The sequence below is a fragment of the Alligator sinensis genome, unplaced genomic scaffold, assembly GCF_000455745.1.
Source record: "Alligator sinensis unplaced genomic scaffold, ASM45574v1 scaffold582_1, whole genome shotgun sequence".
Classification (NCBI taxonomy): Eukaryota; Metazoa; Chordata; order Crocodylia; family Alligatoridae; genus Alligator; species Alligator sinensis.
In genome coordinates this window covers 463,818-471,013 of record NW_005842651.1, presented here as the reverse complement: position 1 = coordinate 471,013, position 7,196 = coordinate 463,818, and the positions used below count along the sequence as shown (strand labels likewise).

At 39.2% G+C, this 7,196-nt stretch overlaps 1 protein-coding gene across 2 annotated transcripts in view; it reads right to left on the bottom strand.

Annotated features, from left to right (window-relative positions):
• Window positions 1–1,573: 1,573 nt before the first annotated feature.
• PRR16 (proline rich 16) overlaps window positions 1,574–7,196 on the bottom strand; it is a 317,291-nt gene continuing 311,668 nt past the window's right edge. For both annotated transcript variants that reach the window (XM_006033670.2, XM_014524716.2), the window contains one exon: window positions 1,574–3,293. The gene's annotated coding sequence lies outside the window, so the exon portion shown is untranslated. The remainder of the gene's footprint in view (window positions 3,294–7,196) is intronic.

The window sequence follows — 7,196 nt, the reverse complement described above, 5'->3', positions numbered from 1 at the left end:
CATCTAGAATCTAATTATTGGGGCATCATCTTAAATTAAAAGTCATCTTGGATTTGTGTATATATAGTAATTGTCCCTTGTGTTCTTAAGCTTTATGGTGTATATAAGAGAATCATATCCAATTATTTACCAAGAGATGCTGAAATTCCTGCAAGGCATATTTTTTTTCCTAAATGGAAATGTTATCTCAAAGGAATATCAGCATAACTCACAGACAGCAAATTAATCTAAATCACTCCAACCAACTGTATTATGGGGCTTTTCTTAATTTTAATTATTTCTGTCCAACAGTTTAGGAGACTAGTCTATTATTCATGATTCAATACATGTTTCACTTAAATTCTGCCTCTGTTACATTCATCTAAGTTAGGCCTAAGTCCACATATGTCAAGGATTCTGAATTTATAACAAAGCTGCTGATAGCAGAATCTGTCCTATGTTGACTAACTTTTATTTTGAAAATAGTGAATCGTATTTAGTACCTTCCAGAAATTTGCAAAACCTCAGTTAATAAAGATCTGCCAACAGCTGTATGTAACTACTGAGAACTCTGGTCAGTTTTGGCATAATGTCTTCCTGTAGAATATATGCACCACATCTTGTAATTCAGGCCTATGCGTCTTTATTTTTTATCCATTATTAGCGTAGAGTAACAGTTCTGTTCATACCCACTCTCTCACAATTATTACTACTGTATATCTATCTCCTTATACAATGTTGTGCCTAGAAGACAAACAGGTGCATTTAGTATATTAAAAATATAATATCGGGTCTTTCTAGAGTTGAACTAGTGTAGCAGGAAATGCATTTCCAAATATTAAACCTGCTGATTTAATTTTTAATTTTTCTCGTTTGCTTTCAGTTTTTCAGGTAAACAAGTTTTTACATGTGAAAAGGCTTGCAGAAAATAAAAGTGTCCTTAATACTTGTGCTAATACTATTAAGAGAATACTCACCCTTAAAAATCTTCTCTGACCACTTTGAAATGCACTTATTACTGTCACAATAATGTAGCTTAATTAAACACTTATGAGTGCTTTGGATAATTTTCAAATATAAAAGGCTCCCAATATATAAAATTTGGGTCATGTAATGAGCAAACAGAAACAAACAACATGGCTCAGGATACAAGCATTGTACCTTATCAACTGTTCCAGTAACTCATTTCAGCAGTTCTGTCATTTCATCCCTCAAAAACTAGCTTGCACATACACATTCACAGTTCATAAGAACAGAGCAGTACATTATTAAGCCATCTCCCCATTTCAGGTGTATAATTATATTAGAACTAATTTTTGAAAGACACTTTTCCTTTACCAAACATGTAATTAGCATGTCCCATAGAAGAGCAAAGGGAATGAAGAAAGCCTACTTATTTTTATAAATAAGCCATGTGTGGCTGGATAAAGTTAAGAGAATTCAATGTCACATGATTCACTTTTTCTCTTAAAATTACACAGAGGCATAAGGACTATGAAAAAAGGAAAAAATATATTTTTATTCAAAACAGCTCTAGCATCAAAGTGTTCAATGACTTCATAACAAAATACTGCATTGCATGGATACAATGTCTGGTCCTACTTGCAAAGTAAGGATTGTATAAATTGTTGTAATGAGCACACTATATTACCCCTTAGGTTTTCAAGTTGTTTCTGACCAAATAGTGGCATCTTTAATGGGCCAGTGCTTATGTTACTGTATGAAAGAATAGTGGTTCCTGAATGAAGTGAGTTACTTGTCAAAATGTCTTTCTGTAATTTAGGGAAACCATCAATATTAGACAATGTTTAGATTTTGTTCTTTCCATTTGTTACCATCTGAATCTTTCTTTGTTACAATACCATCTCAATAGAAAAACCTTGACCATTATATATCTCATCTATATCCCATCACATGAATATCAAAATAACCTATGTTCTGAAACTAAGAGTTAAAATACTTCCTCTTCTTGTTCTCCATACATATCTGCCAGTATAAATATACTTTATAATTTTACAAATTACAGTATTTGTATTAAAGCTTTCAGTCTGCAAATCGTTACGATTTAACATGGCAAAACAGTTGTGTTTTGGTTCTATCCTTAAATCCTTTTTGGGGGTAATGAAAACCAGCCAAAATAAGTGACTGAAAATAATACAAACAACACATTTATTTAGAAAAATAAACTGAAAATGCTGTTTGTCTGTTACATTTCTTCATGAAGCATAGATAAATGGCTATAAAAACTTTTATGTCAAATACATATTACAAATGACCTTTTTTCTTTCATAGTAATTGGGAGGATCCTGTCAACATTCAACAGGAACATTTGGGGTATATAGTTCAATAGGTTCAATTTCTTGGCTGTTACTATGATATAAAATGAATTTCATAAAAAAATATTAGATCCCTTTTTTAAATCCACTTGATCATGTTGATGCTTTTCTCATATATATTTTTTAAACTTAAGAAAGGACCACATTCCTTTTGGGAATGATCCTCACTGCAAAGAGAGAGCAATTGTTTTCTTCAGTTTTTAACTTTTTAATTCCTTTTGGAGCCCCTGCAACACGTAGCTTGTTGTGGTCAAAAATCTCATGGGGCCATCTGTGCAAATGATGGCGCACATCATTACCCTGAATGGAAGTGACAGTGCAAATACGAGAAGTGCATTGAGATGCAATCTGTAACAACTGAACTGTTTCTTCAGATTTGGGCAGAGGACTGGAGACAATATCCTTCTAAGCATTTAGCATCACTGGCGCTCTGTTCTTCTATGGCTTTGAATATGTACATGGGATGATCGAGGTCTTCTTTCCCCATAAAAACCAACATTCCTATATTGTAGTAAATGCATTGCTTTGCCTGCAATCACTTAAGTGCTTTATGTTTCCTTTTGGCTACATATTGAAATATTTTTTGGATGCTGGCTAGACCCCATGATCCATTTTCTGGTTGTTATTCTAATTCTTCAGTATTGAGCTTCTCAATTGTCAGGCTTGGAGACAGCTGTTCCCAAAATGGGGCATGGTATTTTAGGCCTTTTGACTTTTCATTCTGACTGAACTGGAATTTAAGGCTGTGGCTTTTGTCAGGGCTCAGCTCATAGCTGTCAGATCTGAGGCAGAAGATTCGATTTGGATTATACCAGTGGTTAGTTGTGCTCTGACTCCAAGGGCTTCCATGCTCCAAGAAGGGTCAGGTTCCTGGTTACTTTCAGATCTGGCCTGCAAGAAGTCACAATGATGAATCTGACATGAGACAAATTAACTAATGTGCCTTCAAATGTAGATATTCAATCTAGCCTGAAGGAGCTGTCAAAGGAGAAAAAGAAAAGAAGAACCAGGTTATAATAAGGTAACTTTAGACAAGCAAAACTAACAGGAAAACAAGAAACAATCATCATAGGATCATATCATAGAAAATTAGGGTTGGAAAGGACCTCAGGAGGTCATCTAGTCCAGTGTTTCCCAAACTTTTCCATCCCAAGGCACACTTAAAATAATAAAAATTTTCTGCGGCACACCAGTTAAGGCACTCCCCATCCTCATACGTACTGTAGCTCATTGCCATGGCAAAATTCCGTGGCACACCTGTTCATTTCTGACGGCACACTTTTGTGCGGTGGCACAGTGGTTGGGAAACACTGATCTAATCCAGCCCCCTACTCAAAGCAGGACCACCCCCAAGTAGACCTTTCAAGCCAAATCTTAATCCAGTTGGGCCTCAAAAACCTCCAAGGATGGAGATTCCACCACCTCTCTGGGTAACTCCAATAGTTTACTACCCTCCCAGTGAGCAAGTTTTTCCTAATATCTAACCTACACTTTCCTTGCTGCAACTTGAGACCACTGCTCCTTGTTGTCATCTACCACCAAGAAGAACAGTCTAGTTCCATCCTCTGTGTAACCCCCTTCAGGTAGTTAAAGGCTGCTATGAAATCCCCCCTCACTCTTCTTTTCTGCAGACTAAATGAACCCAGTTCCTTCAGCCTCTCCTCAGAAGTCATGTGCCTCCCAGCCCCCTAACCATTTTCACTGCCATCAGCTGGACTCTCTCCAATTTGTCCACATCCTTTCTATGGTGGGGGGGGGGGAGGGGGGAGTACTTCTGGACACAGTACTCCAGATGTGACAATCACATTTCCATGGAAGCAAAGAGTTTGATTAAGTCCAAAATCTTAAGTTTCACTAACATTTGATGATTGAATATCTTTACTAATACAGGATCAGATGCTTAGCTGGTATAAATAGGCATAGGCCCCTGGAGATCAGTGGAACCACATGAGGTTGCACCAGCTGAGGTTCTGATAAATACTATTTTGGGTGCTAGAACATATTTTAGGGGACTGTAAAGAGATGATGCTAGAATAGTTTACAAATGTAAAAGAATATCCTCGGGAGTTTGCATCCATTAAAAGTGTATATGAAAGTATTTCCCTTAGTACTGAAAATTAATCAGGTGTTCCTAGGATCCTTCTTGGGAAAAATAAAATAAATATAAAATTTAAAAATTAGTAAATATTTGAAAATTCTTCCAAGAAGTCAAACTTAATTTAGACAGGAGTCTTCCATTCAAATCCCTGTTCCAAATAAGGCAGAGAGTAGATGTCAAACAGTTTTCTAATCAATAGACTACACAGTATTCTGAGATGAGTCTTCCACAAACACTCTGTTGTTGTTCATCATATGCAAAATGCTTAGCCACCAAGACATGGGGGGGGGAGAGACATGGAGACAGAGAGAGAGAGAATGATTTTCTCAGTTAGTGATTAGGGCACTCACTCAGGAAATGGAACATCTTGATTTTGCAGTGATGTTTAATTATGTATACAAAGTGGAAGAGTCAATGGGAGAGACTGCAAGAACCTCAGAATACCAGACTGCATAGGGATTAGGGAAATCTCCTGGGAGAGGAGAAATGTGAACTCAGATTCCCTTAGTCAAAGGAGGGAATTCACCTTGAAGGCTTATCTTCATCCAGCCAGTGATCTAAACTCAGCCATCGAGAAAAAAAGAGGAAAAATAATGATTCTCCTTATAATATTTTTTTTATTGTTCATTTTTTACTTTTTTTAAAGTAAAATGTTTTGTGGTGAAATGAAATTTTGAGGGAGATTTTAGTCTGAGACAACAGCAACAAAAAAGATTTTTTTTTAATGATTTTATCTGAACATGGTGGGGGGGTTGTTTTGGGGGTTCTTTCAATATTTTGTTTTAGTTACTGCACCAGAAAATCAATTTTTTGCAGAGCCCTTTTTTACCAGAATGTAACACTGACCTGTATAGTCCAGTATCCAAACTCTGACAGAAATATTATATTGAACAATTTTACCAGAGCTTCATTCTGGAGGAAATTTCTTCATAATTTCAGCTATTCAGGGTATGATTTATATCCTGAATAATAAAAAAAAAATAACTATCCCCATACAATCCATCCGAATTATATTCCATAACTGTTCATATATCCCTGGAAACATGCAGTTCATTCATCCCTTTAACTTTTGTGCTCAGATATGCAATGTCTAATAAATTATACAAGTTGAAAATACCTTTTGGGAAAAAAGTAGTGGGGGAGGGGAGGGAGAGAGAAATCAAAATGGTGGCAATGCATCTGATTTATGCTCCATTCAGGTATAGTAAGGGTTTAACTAGTTAAATAGAAAAATGAATAACACTATCACTACTGTTTGCCAGAATGAAGTTCCTCCTAAGAATTTATTCTCAGCAACCATTAGAAGTGAAATCAAAACCATGGGGGGGTTTTTGGTGGTGAAGTTAATATATATCCAAATTTGTATCAATATGAAACATAAAAATAAAAGCCCAAAAGTATTTTCTCAGTATTATTTCAAATAACACACTTTTTATTGACTGTACAGCTGAGTATCTCTTTATCCACCCATCCACACTTATAGAAGGGACCAATATCTGTACAATTTTAACTGATATTCTCCATACAGCACAAAAAGTATCATTTGCATAATAATGTCATATAATATATTGTCAATTATATATCTCATAGAAAACACAGTATGCAGTGTTTAGACACATCCACAGGACAATCTTAATAAAATTATTGATATGCATCAAAAAATAGTAGGGATGTCAATTAATTGTCGCTAACATGCACAATTACTGCATTAATTGGTTCTGGCATTAATTTTTTTAATGCATTAATTGTGCATGTGGTTTTGAAGCCCACACCTGGGCTTCACTCTGCACCATCACTGCTGTCTATGGGCTACCCAACAGGGCAGTGGTGGAAATGTAGAGGACCACAGGGCAGCCCAGGCAGGGGCTCCAGGCTGCTGCAGCAGAAAGGCTGGGGAGTGGGGAGGATGTGCACAGACAGACAAACAGCCACAGCATGCATGCAGACAGGAATGCAGCCCGACTGTGTGTAGAGCAGCGCCCGGCAGGTAAGTCTACGTAGGAGGGGGGGGTAGATCAGGGCCCCCTCTATGAGGAAAGGAGTGGGGCAAGGGCTGGAGTAAATGGGGCCCTGGGGCCAGGACAGGTCATGGAGTTGTGGGTGGCTTGTCCAGTGGGGTGGAGGAGAAGGGGCACAGCTCACCGCCACTGTGCACAGCCCCAGGGGAGGCATGTGCCCCCCAGATTTGTGCATGGGGCAGAGGCAGGCTGCACACTTTGGGCTAGGGCTCTGCACCCTGCTGCCCTTGCCCTACAAGCCACATGATGCCATGTTGTGCCTACTACCACCAGGCAGGCAGGGGTACACATGGCTAGTGTGAGGCTCCTGAGGAAAAAGGCAGCAGAGCACACAGCCCCAGCCCACAGAGGTCAGCCTACCTCCAGCCCAGCTCCTACCTCTACCTCCAGCCCAGCTTCTACCTCTAGCTCCAGATGGAGGCTGGCATACCTCCAGCCCATACACAAATCTGGGGGGGGGGGGAACATGCCCCCCATGCCTTCTCCCACCCCTTCCCCTGCACAGACTTACTGGTCGGGCACTGCTGTATATACACCTGGGCTACATTCCTGTAGGGTTACCGTATTTCCAATTTCAAGGAAGAGGACACCTGTTGAGGGGGGTAATACGATTGTGGGGGGGGCAGTGATGTGCCCCTGTCCCCCACTCCCAAGCCACAGCCCCCCAGCCCTGCTACTGCCCCTCACTCCTGACCCACCCCACCCCACCCCACATCCTGCCAGGGTGTGCGGGTTTCTCCCTGCTCCCCGAGCTCCAGACACCCC